Source organism: Zophobas morio, unplaced genomic scaffold (assembly GCF_036711695.1).
Source record: "Zophobas morio isolate AGI-343-1 ecotype UQ-CSIRO unplaced genomic scaffold, CSIRO_AGI_Zmor_V1 ptg000964l, whole genome shotgun sequence".
Classification (NCBI taxonomy): domain Eukaryota; kingdom Metazoa; phylum Arthropoda; class Insecta; order Coleoptera; family Tenebrionidae; genus Zophobas; species Zophobas morio.
Window position 1 is genome coordinate 61,489 of NW_026973066.1, and position 15,372 is coordinate 76,860.

Consider the following 15,372-nt stretch of genomic DNA (forward strand, 5'->3'; position numbering starts at 1 on the left):
TCTCGCATCCCCACTTCCGTTTTATACTTGTATAAAAGTCGATGGATTCGTCTGTAGGAATTACGTTTATTGCCCTTGGTCATCTCGAGATCTATCCCCTCTTTTTTTTTTTTTAGGTCGGGTCGCTGCACGGGGCTGGCCTTGGCTGACTTGCCTTAGGACTTCACGTGCCTGACCTTTACGTTTTGGCAATGCCTTTTACTCGATCGACCTGACCCGTTTTTCCATAGTCAGGTTGGCCGAGCGGTCTAAGGCGTCAGATTTAAGCTCTGATTCTCGAAAGGGAGCGTGGGTTCGAATCCCACACCTGACAGTTTTTTTTTTTCGTTCGTTATTTTGACGTTTTGTGTTGCGATTAAATAAAACACAGTTTAATATAGTATTCTTTATTGAGGAAACCTTCAATACAACCAATTGTAAATACATTTAGCATTGTTTAAAGAACAGTAACATTTTTTATTATTAGCAATATGTTTATCACATGCTGGGATTTCTTTAGATAATTTCACAGAGTCTTCAATTGTTTCGAGGTTCACAATTTTGGGGCAGTCTTTTCCTAGCGTTTCCCTAAGGTAATTTTCTTTACATTTTCCTTTTACATATAAGATCTCCACTGCATATTCCTTGATGTATTTGAGCAAAATTTCTTTTACAGATATCTGCTCCTTGAAGCCGTCATTAAATCTCAACATGTGATGATAACGTTCTAGATATCTAGCTTGTTTCTTCGTTCTTTCATCGATTTCTTTGAGTTGTTTTGTAGATTTGAATGTTTCGTGTATTGTGTTAATTCCATCGTAAATCGCAAGTTCTTTTACAATGAATTCAGGTAGACAAAAACCTTGTACGTCGACTACAACCAACTTCATCCTATCAATTATGTCAACTGACTGAGAGAAAAGCGACTATGTAATTTTTTTTTATCAATCCAACTGTTGTGGGTGTTATTAAATCCTAACCATTTAACATAAAGTTGATTACCTTTCTTTTTTAAAACTTTTTCAACGAGATATACACCTGGATGCTTAACTTTCAATAGTTCCATTTCATAGAAACCACCTAAAATGTTTTCACCCTTTTCATCTTTCAAAAAATATGTGGTGGGATTAGTGAGATTAATTTTTCTTATTATGAAAATCTCATTTGACCAATTGGGTGTGTATCCCTTATCGAATATTCCGCGATACTTACTTATTCTTACGTTATCACCAACTTTAAATTTTGATTTATTGCTAACTATTTTAATCTGAGTATAAGCAGCTTTTAGAATAGCGTTTTCATTACTTTTGTTAACTTGTGACGGTTTCATTTTTATAGTACGATGATAAGAATTATTATATCGATGTACCACATTTGCCAATAAATCTAACCATTTATAATTTCCTTGCAAACTAAATTCTTTCCACATTAAATTTTTTAATGTGCGATTTACTCTTTCGACGATTGAGGCTTTTTTTAAACTGTAGACATTGTAATGATTAATTTTGTATTTTTTCATAAGATTTTGAAACTTTACGTTGTAGAATTCTTTTCCTTGATCTGTTTGTAAATTTTTGGGTAACCGTACGATTTTGGATAAAATTGTTTCCATTGCAGTGGCGATTTGTTGAGCATCTTTTGACTTTACAGGGACAGCCCACACGTATTTTGAGAAACAGTCAATAACAACAAGTATATATTTGTATCCTCTGTTTATCTTAGCATACGGTATCATTTCCACTAGATCTGCTTGTAATGTTTCATTAATACCTTTTATTATAACCTTGCGTCGTTTAAAATTAATTCTTACAGGTTTGTGCAATTCTGCAACAATATCTCTTTTAATGGGAGTTGGCTCATACACCTTCTTGCGTTTCATTTTTATCAGTCTTATGTATATAATGTGCTTTCTCGGCACTAACTAACGATTCTTCAAAATTAACAGGACATTTTATTATCATTTCTGCGAACAAATTTGGTACATTTTCTGTTTTATTTACAGCATATTTGAACGATATTCGATCACCGTTACGTAGTACAAATCCTTTCAATTCTTCTTTACTAAAAAATTTGTTATTTACATAAACATTTATTTCATTACTGGTAATATTCAATTTTGTAAGGGTTCCAATTTCTAAAGGAAACGTATAGTGCGTTTCTTTAGAATTTAATACATACGTGTTTTCCACGGTTTTATCGGATTCGAAGCGAAATATCAGATTATAAAACATATAGTTTGAAATAGTAATCATATCATTGTCGATAGAACCTGAAAGTTTAGCATGTTTTAACAAATGACGCCCGAATTTATCCAGAGTCATATTAAGCTATAATTTTAGCTTCGCGTAGTTCTTCTATTATAGAAACGATTTCGTTTTGATGACCTGAATGGCCTGCTGTCTGGGAAGCGACTAACAACTTCAGTCTTTCAACTAATTCATTTGGATCTTCCCAATACACATAATCAACTTTATTTGTGTTTACTTCTTTAAATAGTACTTGACCACCTTTCTTCGGTTTTTTATACTTCGTGAGAGTTGAGAATAATGGTCCTATAATATTTTTGTATTTCATCGAACTTGTACCCAATATTCGATCATTTTCATCGAAATTTCTTCGATATGCATTGGTTTTTTCTAAAATTTTTTTGTAAATTTCCTTGTCTTCCGTAGTAAAATGAACAGGCTTCTTTTTAAAAATAAGTTCATAAATTCCAGGAGTCCCTTTAAAGATTTCATTGTCTATTTTTATATCTGGACCTATAAATTGTACCTCCTTCGAACCAATATAAAATTTCTCTGAGAAAGTGTCATGTCTTACGCCTGTTCTGTGATCAAATTTACTTTCAGCATCGTGATGCATTTCGTCAATATATTTTCTGGGTAATTCATCAAAATCACTTAAATATTCATTGTAAACGTCTGTATCAACGATGTTTTTAATATAATTTTTACTTAACTGAACAGATTTTTCAAGAACCTCATTGAAGTTATAATTATCATTGTCTTCCTCGGGAATGTATTGGAACACATTGTCCTGTGCATCTGTTTTATTTATTGATTCTTCGAAATCTTCCTGTGATAAAACATCATATTTTGAACTAATCGGACTCATTCGATCTTCTTTTTCATTTTTGATGGCATCGATTCTTTTCACAAGGTTAGTAACTTTTGTAGCAATTCTTTTTTGTCCTGGCGTGAAAATTTCTGCTTGCTTTGGTGTAATAGCAATAGTTTTTTTCTCACGAACAGGAGACAGAATTGTATTTTCTAACTTTCGCTTTTTAGGTGTACTGTGCTCAATGTTCGACACATTTTTTGTTTTCACATCTTGATTACTTTTTATTGGATTTTCACTCCGTCTCTCAATTAATGTTTCCAAATGTTTAGTGAGGGGTTCATACTTTTTCTCTTCATTTCGTTGAGTTGCTTTAATTAGTTCTAATTTTCTTTGTAAATCTTTTTTTTTCTTAATCAGTTTCTTTTTTAAATCAACCACATCTGATATTTTTGAATCCATGTCTCCTAAGGCTTCCGAAAATACAAATAAACTGAATCTATTTATTTGAATGATAGGCTTATATACCTATGCAAAATTTCACAAACATTCTATAAAAATACTTTATTCAATAGTACAGATGCACATGTTTTGTTTTGTAATGATCTCTTATATGATCTTTATAGTAGCAGTATATACATGGTAAGTTAGGAGTATCTGTTTCACCTCCACATTTTGGACATTTATATTTTACAGGAACTGGCATGTTGAATGTTCAACATACTTCTATAGACTGAAATTATGAAAATGGATCAATAAAATTATCAAATCCTTTTCTAAACCGACCACTACGAATTTCGTTCTCTTTATCGACTACTAAAAAATCATAACTGTTTTGCCAGCAAAATGAACACATTTCTTTAAATTTATCAAATGAGATATCAGTGCCGATATGATCATCATAGATATGGCGCAAGTTTAAATTATCTTGCTTAAATAAAATGATAAAATTTGCGTTGTCTCTTATTAGATGCTTAGGAATACATGTGTAGGTTTGACATAAATAAAAACAATCTATATTTCTGTGTCGTCCCATGCTAAAATATTCTTTCATTAAATTTTGCTTGTCACATGCCACATCGTCAAAAATAAAGACAGAATTAGTTTTAGCTTTGTGCGGTGGTGGTATGTTGTTATTGTCGAAATTGCTGAAACTATAAAAATTTATACCTTTAATAGGTTTTAGAAGATTTTCCAAATATTGATATTTTGTTTGGAAAAGAGATTTAGAATACACATAGACATTTTCAAATCTTAAACCATTTGGATGTTCGATTAAACCTATCATAACATTAGTCTTTCCGCAGTTAGACGGTCCGACAATAATACATCTTACTGTAGATGGTAAAAGATCCCCATGTCTTTTATTCCCACTGTTAATTTTGATATCGTTATTATTTATCGGCAATTTGAGGTTTTGAGGTGTCAAACGCATTTCGACATCTGATTAAGAAACTGACATGTGGGGGGGTATAAATACTAAATTTTTCTACGTTTCCGTTAGTAGTTTAGCTGATCCGAAAGTTTGAGTATAAATGAAGATTACGAAGCGAAAAAGGAACAGTCGTCGGATTGAGACCTACAGAAAGAGATATTGTGGACGTGGGATCGTAAATTCGGTTATTAATAAATTACCGTTTGAACTTCATATTCCCGGTTATAACTTTTGTGGACCAGGAACTAAATTAGAAAAACGATTAGCAAGAGGAGATAAAGGCCGGAATCAATTAGATGAAGCTTGCAAATTTCACGATATAGCTTATGGTGAACATAAAGATTTGGAAAATCGACATAAGGCCGATAAAGTTCTGTTAGATAAAGCGAAACTTAGACTACGTTCTTCGGACGCTTCTTTGGGCGAAAAAGCTGCTGCTTTAGGTGTTGCGGCTACGATGAAAGCTAAAATAAAACTCGGTATGGGTTGTCGAGTCAAAAGACAAACTAGCAAACGTGGAAAAGTCTTGAATTTTAATGATTTAAGAAAATCCGCCAGACTTGCTTTAAAAAATAAGAAATTTAAGAATATGAACGATGCTGTAAAAGTGGCCATGAGAGCAGTAAAATCATCAAAAGGAAAAAAGAGAGTGAGACCTGTTCGTCACAGACGTATAATACCCATACCGAAAAGTGGCGGATTTTTACCTCTACTACCAATATTTGCCGCTTTAGGCGCTCTGGGATCTCTAGGTGGTGGCGCAGCAGCCATTGCAAAAGCTGTTAACGATGCTAAATCAGCTAAAGAACAGTTGAAAGAAAATCAACGACACAATCAGAAAATGGAGTCGATAGCTGTAGGAAAGTCAGGAAGTGGATTATATTTGAAACCATATAAAAGAGGATATGGTCTTTTTTTAGCTCTATCAAAATTTCAAAAGAACTCCCGATAAATATTCCAAAACATGCTCTCACCAACATCGACATTTACAAATATGTAAAGCGTTTGAAAATTCCCCGCTTCAGAGGAGTTTTTATGAAAAATTCACTTCCAAATAAAGTACGCCTTAATGAGTGTGGTATATTAAATTTAGACAATAAGGAAGGTCCTGGAACACATTGGACAGCTTATAAAAAAACTCGAAACGAAGTTATATACTTTGATAGTTATGGAGATTTGAGACCACCTCTTGAACTGATCAAATATTTACAAAGCAACGGTTTCTGTAATATAGTATATAATTATGAATCTTTACAGGCTTTTAATAGTATTAATTGTGGACATTTGTGTTTAAGATTCCTATATAACTGCTACAAATAAAATTGTTTGAAATTCGAGCGTTTTAGTTGAACTGTTAGTGTCGTCGAAGTAAGTTGCACGATGTCCAACGTATTCTCATTGGATGGAAACAGTTCTGTACTTTCGAGCAGATACTATCCACCAATTATCTTGGAAGATTATAACTATGCTTTAGGATTAGAAAGTTTGGTTACTTGGAATTCTTTTCCAAATATCGATAGCAATAACAACAAATTTTATTTTTTTACACCAGACAAAAAAGAGCATTACATAGAAATTCCCGAGGGTTCTTACGAGATAGAAGACATTGAGTCGTATTTAAATAAAGAAATCAAAAACTATATGGAACATTATTTTCAATACGAAATTGACAAACACGGAAATAGAATAAAGAAATTTAAAATGTTGACACCAAGCTTAATAATTAGAGGAAATAATAATACTTTAAAATCGGAAGTTAAATGTACTCTTGATATAAATTTTTCAAGAAAGGATTCGTTAGGGAATTTATTGGGATTTAAGGATACCATTCTGAAAGCGCATAAAACTCATATATCAGATTTTCCAGCAAAAATTTTAAAGGTAAATGCTCTTTGCGTTTATTGCAATATAGTAACTGGTTCATACAAGAACGGAAGTCCCGTTCACGTTATCCATCAGTTTTTTCCAACAGTACCACCCGGTTACAAAATAGTGGAACGACCATTAAATGTGATATATCTACCAATTAATACGAAACAAATAGATGAAATAATCGTTAAAATAACAGATCAAGACGGTAATATTGTTAGTTTCAGAGGTGAAGAGGTAGGTGTACGGTTGCATCTTAAGAAGGTCACGTGATGGGTATTATATTTAATGAAAATCTAAAAAACCGAAATTCGGTATATATAAGTAGGACAATGAAAAAGAGATCAGTCAGTCCTTTGAGAAGGGTCAAACGTTTAACTTTAGGCAATCGTAAATTTCTTGAATCTCTAGGATTAACGGTCTTGAAATAATATTTTTATTGAATATATAAATCAGCAATGAATTTTGAAATATTAAACGTAAGCGAAAAAGCTGCCTATGATCATTCAATTTATTATGGAGAAAGACATACACACCTACCTTATTCTAACAGTTCATTTAACTACGATGATGAAATAAGAATTCCTATTGAACATCAAGATTTATACACTTTTCCACATTTGAGTACATTGCATATAGAGGGTAAGGTTATTGTGAAGAATGAAATCGACGAAATTGTACAGAAACCAGAAATCAAATTTGTAAATAATGGCGTTCTTCTGATGTTTAATCAAATAAGATATGAAATTGCTGGAGTCGTTGTGGATAGTATTAGAAATCCTGGGTTAGCGTCTACCATGAAAGGATATGTAACGTATAACAGTAATGAAAGCGTAGCTCTAGAGAATGCTGGATGGTTTCCCAAAAAAGATTCGAATATAATTAAGGAAAATGGAACTTTTGAAGTTTCGATTCCATTAAAAATGATTTTTGGTTTTTGTGAAGATTTTAAAAAGACCATTTTGAATGTAAGACAGGAGCTTGTTTTGGTTCGTTCTAATACCGATGTGAATGCTTTAATTTCCTCAAATGATAAATACAAAATTAAAGTAGAACTTAGTAAAATATGCTGGAAAATGCATCACTTGTCCGTGTCCGATGCCGAAAGGATCGCATTAATCGATATTGTAAGAAGCAACAGGGAATTGGATATTATGTTTAGAAGTAAAGAATTACATGAATTTGCTCCACCAGTACAATCGATAACAAATACTTGGACTATTAAAACTTCCTTAGAAAAACCTCAGTACATACTTTTTGCATTACAGCAAGGAAGAAAAAACCAATTGAAGAAAAACTACAGTCAGTTTGATCATTGTAATCTGAGAGATGTAAAATTGTACCTTAATGATACCATGTATCCCTACGACAACCTGAATGTTGATTTCACAAATAATCGGTATGCAATTCTCTATGATATGTTTAAAGAATTCCAGACATCGTTCTTATCCAAACAAACCAGCGAACCATTATTCGATAAGGATGAATTTAAAGAAAAGACGCCTATAATAGTAATCGACTGTTCTAAACAAACGGAAGCTTTGAAGAGAGGCCCCGTTACAATCACTTTGTGGTTTGAGACGATCTCTGGTATTCCTGCAGACACTACAGCCTACTGTCTTATTCTTCACGACCGAATGGTAAAATACATCCCTGCACAAGATGTCGTCAGAGTGTTGTAAATAATTTAACCTGTTATTGTATTATGTTTGGGGGTAAATAAAACTACATATAACATATTTCTGTGTGTTTTATTCATGGCTACCAGAAATTACATGTAAAGTTTTCTTATAATCATCTAACTTAATCGAGGGCCATTTTGTTGAATCCGGTCCCTCAGTCCATCCTAATGGTATTTCAGGATTGGCTTCTCCTTTGACAATGTTCTTTCTGATCCAGTTGAAAATTCTTCGATGCTCCTGATTTTGAGAAGGTTGAAATGCGAAAGAATCGTAATTTATTATTTCTAAAGACTCATAGAAAGTACTGAGCGCTTTATGGTTTGCCAAATACGCAGCCCGACACATAAATTCATCCACGCACTGGTCGATCCTTCGGTAATTTTTCCGGATATTCTCAACAGGATAAAATATATCTCCAAGATTCTGCCAGCGATTATCACTCAATAATTTATAAATAAAGCATTTATACGTTAGAGTATTGTCCAAATAGTTGGTGGTCATCAAAAACTCCAATGCAGCATAATTTAAATTTTCAATTTGGTCTCTTTCGCACACATGTAGAAATGCATCAATGTAACCATCGACACATTGTTTTCTTTGTAGTAGAATACAAATATCAAGTGTATAAAAGTCACTTTCACTTTCGGCAATCCATTTAAACACTTCGTCCGGTACAATAAAATCTTTTTTATCGATGAGATGAAGGAATAAATTTAATTTCGTTCGATCACTCGCAGCGGCTTTAAGATATGTTTTGTACACATTTTCGGATGCACAAAATGCTTGTAAATCAACAAATTGTCTCAAGTCAGACATTGTTGTAATCATAAAATAACCAACATCGAATAAATCATCTGTGAAATTTAATTGCTTATATATGGTAATCCCCACTTTTTTTAGCTTACGTGCGAAATATGATATCCCCAAGGTTTCGTATCCGTTGCAAATCTTGTGACAATCCTTTTATCATCATTTGGGCTGAGAACTACTTTTTCTTGTTTTACTGTGTAAACAGTATGATGTTTGGACTTGATGAGTCTTTGTGATTTTTCGTAACTTCGATTATTAAATAAACATTCTTTGTAATTTTCAAACGTTATTGTTTTAAGTGATGCTTTTGTACTACCTTTGGATTTTTTAACTAATTTTTTATTGAAATCGTCACTTGCAATTCTATATGCGTACATTTTAGATCTGAGACCCACAAATTCTAGCATAATCTTACCGTTATTTTCATCTTTCATTAAACCTGGTACTTTCTTATTTTTCAGTTCTATATCATAAATATTATATAAATCATAGTCAGAAGTATCAAATCGATGTGAGTCTTTCTTAATATATTTGTATATATCGTCTACGTGAAATTCATAAATTAGGCTGTCAGTGTCGGTATAAAGTAACTTAGCATTATTTTTAAATGTTTTTTTAATATAGTCATAATGAAATTCATAGAGAAAAGTTTTAGAAATATCTAAAATGCAAAAACCAACATAAATTGGTTTATTCAAAAATACTTCTAATTTACTCATTTCGATTATTGCTGAATCATCGTCAAATACAACAGAACTGTGAAAATTTGGTTTAGATATAAGAGAACGAACTCCCCATCTTCCCTCCCATTTACTAACCAATCGAATATCGCGATGTTTTCTTACATTTTCCATGCATTTACCATAAATAGCATTAATCATTAATTTAAAAAAATCTTTTTCAAAATCGTTCTTTGCTTGCTGCCTAAGTTTTGTATTTAAATCTATATATTCCTTTAACCACGCAGATTGTTTGAATTTCATAACACGATGTACACATTTTATTTTCATACCAAATTTTGTATACATTTTTAAATTCCGATAATGAATAATATAATTTTTCTTGGGATATAAAGTCAACAATAACTTCTTAAGTTTAGATCTTGAAATGGGCGGTATCATATGCTCTGGAGCTAATGGTAAATCACTATGAATTTCATGTAAATCTATTGGATAATCTAAATCGCATTCAATAATATAACCGATTGCTGAATTTTCTGGGGTATCTAAGATATCAGCTATATTGAAATTTTCTACAAACTCAAATTCTCCATACGGTAAGTATTGAGACATTGCCGCTCCGTAAAGGTTGTTAACATCAAAATACATTAAATAGGTACTATCTTTCGAAGGATCATATTCTTCTTTTGGCATGTATTTGTTATTGGCTTTACCATATCTATTGGAACACTGCGAAACTCCACCTCTAATACCTCTTTCTACAAATAGAACTTTATCTATATCCGTTAAAAGTTCTAGTTTAATTTCTGTTGTTTTTAACATAGCATCAAATGTTAGGCCCGGAGCAGTATAATAATGCAACGGATCAAGTTGATAAGTATTTAAACAAGTAGTTCGAAAAGCTTCAAATACATCGGCTAGAAGAAGCACATCAGTTTTTAAATATAAATCAGAATATTCTCCTAATGTATGAATATTAAAAGTATTCCATACATTGGTAGCATGGGAATAATCTTCATATTTAATATTTTCATCGGATAAGCGACTATAGAAATCCTCCTTTTCGGGCAATTTTGTTTCAAGTAGTTTCTCCCAGGAGTTTATATAATCGTAAGGAAAAACTCCCTTTCTGTTTAACAAATCAAATTCTTCCATATTATTACAATTTGCCAACGTAATAATTTTCTGAGAATTATCTAAATTGGAGGAAAGTTTGTCTAAACTATGTGGCATAAATCTGAAAGAATCAATAAACCGTAAACTAACTTTCGTGTCTTCGACAAATTTAGTAAACGAGATATATCTTTCTTTGTTAATGGGAAGTAACTTAATATCACCTTTTATTGAATTTGAAAGTTCTTTAATAAAAAAATGGGCATCATATCCGCTCATATTATGAAAGACCACGGGTATAACACAAATATCTTTATAATTTAAATTACAACTTTGATGGGCAGCGCCTCTATACATTCCAGTTAAATGACTATGATCGCGTACTTTTATGTTCTTTTCCGAAAATCCTTTTTTACATATATGACATATTTGGGAGGATTCAAACTGCTCACGTTCTTCCGTAGTTAATGTTTCCATAGAAATAACGTTCTGAAATTTATCGTTGCAAAAATGAGCCATTCGATGTAACTCCTGAACGAACCATTGAATGCAATTTTTACCTCGATACAAACGAAATTTAGAAAATGAATTATCATATGAGCAGTGAAAATAGTAAGCAATGCTGTGCGCAATATGTTTTTGATAAGTTTCGGTCTTATTCGTGGTGGACATATGCTGTTTGGTACAATCAAGAAGAATACTCTCGAGATCTGCATAAATAGTAAAAGGTACTTTTTCTTGATGTCTATAATTTTGAAAATACAAGTAATTTTCGTTTTCTGTTGGCAGTCTTATGGAATATTTATTAATACTCTGGCATGAAGTTTTATGTTTTTGGAGCAATTCCTCTGTGGTGAAATGGTTTAAGCATCTTTCGCATATATGAAATTTACATTTATGGAGGGAAAGTTGCGTAGCTAAAAGAGCTGACAAATTTTTGATCCATACGAAATGATAGAGCAATTGTTGATCTTCAAAGTTATCATTACTGTTATTAGTATTTTGTATTTGTCTTTCAGCGGGTAGCATAAGCAAATTAATTGCTTTATAAGAATTTGAAAATCTAGTGCTTAAACGACAAGGTAAAATTTTTTTCTTCTCGATGCAGTATAAATTAATGGCAAGATTGTTGAGTTCCTCAAATTTTTGAATGTCTTTAATTGTGATTGGAAAGTCTAAATTATCATATTTCAACACATTTTTGAAATGAGGATACGATGATTTTCGGTCTGAATGTTTATCGGTAGGAAATAAAGCCGAAACTATGGCCCAAAGAAAACAATATTCATCATTATTTTGTACATTAATTATTGCATGTTTTTTTTTTATAAAATCTGGTGTGGATACAAAAGTTGAATAGCCGAATTTAATTGGGTCGTATTTATTTATGTTAATTTTCAATCCTAAAATTTCATACAACGCCCAACCGGAATCCTTTTCTGCAAATTCCTCTAATTTTTTCATGATTTTATCAATGACATTTTCTTCGTACCATTCCTTTAAATTTGTGTATTGATCAATGTGCTGATTTTTTGTTGAAAATGTTTTAATGTCTGTTTCACCAGAGTGCGGTTGAATAAAATTTGCCGAAAAAATTACATTTACCTTAAGCATTGAGTTTTTCCGTTCTTTTTTAATTCTAAACATAAAGCATTTAAAAGATTGTTGAAAAAACTGAAGAGGATCTTTAATGTGGTGGTTACTTATAAATCCTGTACGAATTCGTTGTTGAAAACAGGATTCGACATCCTGCCATGTTACATTAGTCACCGGTTTAAATTTGACTGTTTTAATATAGCCTTCACCAGTTTTTATAGATAATTGTTTTTTCTTATTTAAAAGCTTTAGGCGATAAAATTTCAAATACGCCAAACTTGTTTCTAAGGAATTTGCGTTTTCCAACATATTTTCTCGATGGATTTTACATTTGAGTGCTTTTCTAATTATTCTAATACTGGTATTGATATAAACTAAAAAATGTTTAGTTTCTTCGATTGTTTTGATTTTACTTATGTATTCATGAATTAGCTTAAGAGAGTTTTTACATATAGCCGTCACTGATTCTTGTGATTTCATTTTTTGTCGTGAAACTTGCTCACCACAGCAGAAAAAAAGAAACACTACTATTTCCCGTTGACTAGTTTCTTGTTTATATGAGAATTAATTTGCAAGTTACAACTTGCAAGTCGTAGTTGAAAACGTGGTCGTAAAAAATAAATTCAAGTCAGCGAAAAATGAAACATGAGGAAAGCAACTGAAGGAGGGAAAAAAGTAGGGGTGGGGATTAATATAGTGTATAAATTAAAGATCACACAAAAGAACAGATTAATAAGTGTTCTGCAAGTACATATCATAAAAATTAATTAACGACAGAAATGGGTAAGCTTATATATATATATTTTTTTTGTAGTATTTAATTTTTTTTTTGTATAGAGAAATTTGTTATCTGCCCCTATGATGTCAGCCACAGGCTTTTAGAGAATAGGCTGAGAAAGCATATTTTCAAATGCCACCGGGATGCCTGGGAAAGGGAGCGAAAACTCTGGGAGAATGCACTTCCAAGACCATCTACACCACCCCCACCACCATCAAAGTGGTTCAGCCAACCACCACCAACACCACCGCAAGTGGAAAACTGGGACAACGAATTCTCAGGGACCTATGTCCCAAAGTTAGATAGATCCCTGTTTTTAGATAGAACAGCCTTAAACGCCTACCATGCGACATTTAACAAATATATAAGAAAACAATAATTTGTTATTTCTATCGCTATCACCCCACCACCATCATTTACCACACCATCATTTACCACCTCTAAAAATTTCTTCCCTACAAATATCAACGACCACAACTAAGTATTTGTGTCTGTGTACAAGAAGATAAGTCTAAGATGTGTCTGCCTAGCAATGTGTTAATACTATTAAGTGTGCTAGTTGAAAACAACTTGAATATTTACACCACTTCAAATATAAGTCTGCTGTATATTTAGACGTACGAAAAAGAATTTTGGGAAAAAATGACTCCGATCAATCTAATCGAAACCAGTTATCACCTCTTCTATGCGAAAAATATAACAATGCAGAATCATTTGACGTACAAGATAAAAACGGAAGAAGAAAATCACCAATTTTCCAATTGGTTAATAATAGAAAATACTAAGAACAGTCGCAGTTCAAAGGAGGTCATTGATTTTTGTTTAAGAAACGATCGTGTATGGTTTGCTTCATTTTTTGTCATATTCACGATAATGACTGTAATAGTGGGATGTTGGGACCTGGCTGCTCGTTAATGGTGGTGGTGATGGTTGTTGCTATATATATAGAATTCCGCAACAACAAACTATTCATTTCATCCAAACAATGTTCGGCTTAAACTGCACACTTGTTCTATCAACCATTCTAATTCAGAAAGATTTTTATTTATTGACTGATAGCAATGTTACTGATGTCTATCTACAAACTATTGATAGTAGTAAAGAATGTACTGTTAGAAAAATGTTAGAAATTAAAAATGGGCATGAACAACTACGTATGTTTTATTCAAAATATGTATCTTCCTCGAACCAACTGCAATATCGGCTAGAATTAGTCTTCAAAGACAACACTCGATGCAAGTCTCCGAATTACACCATCTTTAACGATTATAGTGGATACAAGAATTCTACAGGTGCAAATGTTACAGAATATTGTTTGGCAAAACCATGGATATGGATATTTACTTCAGTAGGAGCAATTATTTTTGCAATCGTATTTTGTCTGTTACTTTATTTAGTACTAATTTGTTTCAGTTATTTTAGTAAATACAATACTCAAACAAATGTATGATTCAATAAAACAATTAGTTATTATTAATAGTTTTATTTAATGTCCTTTAACATATTTATTTAACAGCATCAGTACTACGATTTAATACAACAATAAGTTATTTAATATGTTTTAAATTATTTGTCCAGCAGCACGATATGACTCATCACGATCTACCACCACAGCAGTGATTTTTGATGATTGTTTATAGGTTTTTGATTTTCGTTTTTTAATGATGTTTTGTTGTTTTCATATAAAATTCAACAAAAAGCCGTTTTTGGTTAACTTGAAATTTTTTTTTTTAATGTCTTAGTATATTTAGTTGTGATGGTAGTAGTCATATAACAATACATATAAAGAACAACCTATTTCGCTTTTTTTTTTTTTTTTTTTTTTTTTTTAAGTGTTGCATGTTGGGCTTATTCGAATCCTTTTTCGATGGTCTTTTTTTCGACCTGAAAAAATTTTTACGTAGCGACCTCGAAAAAACTAGAAATGGCTCCTGTATCTAGGTCGATGTGGACAGAATCGATTTTTCTGAGCAGACTTATGCGTTCGTTCCAGAAGAAGGTTTTGATGTATACAACCGATATTCTATCTCTTACCATTTGGACACTAGAAACTTTTGCCCTTTTCTCCCTTATTTTCAACTTTTTTGAAAATTTTTTTTGCTCAACATATGGCTTAATTTTTTTAGCTTTTCCCCGTTCCCCTGAGCCGACATGCTACCTCTTACCGCTTACGAACTATGACGTTTTTTCGTTATTACTACTAAACGGTAGCAAAAAATATTTATTTTGCTAAGTGGACCTATAGACTGTTCACTCAGAAATATTTTGGTACAAAAATATATTTTTTAAGTTTTACCGTTTGGGCGCCACAAACTTTTGCCCTTTTCACAGTCATGTCAAAAGTTAGCGAAAAACCGTCGACGGCTGTCGATA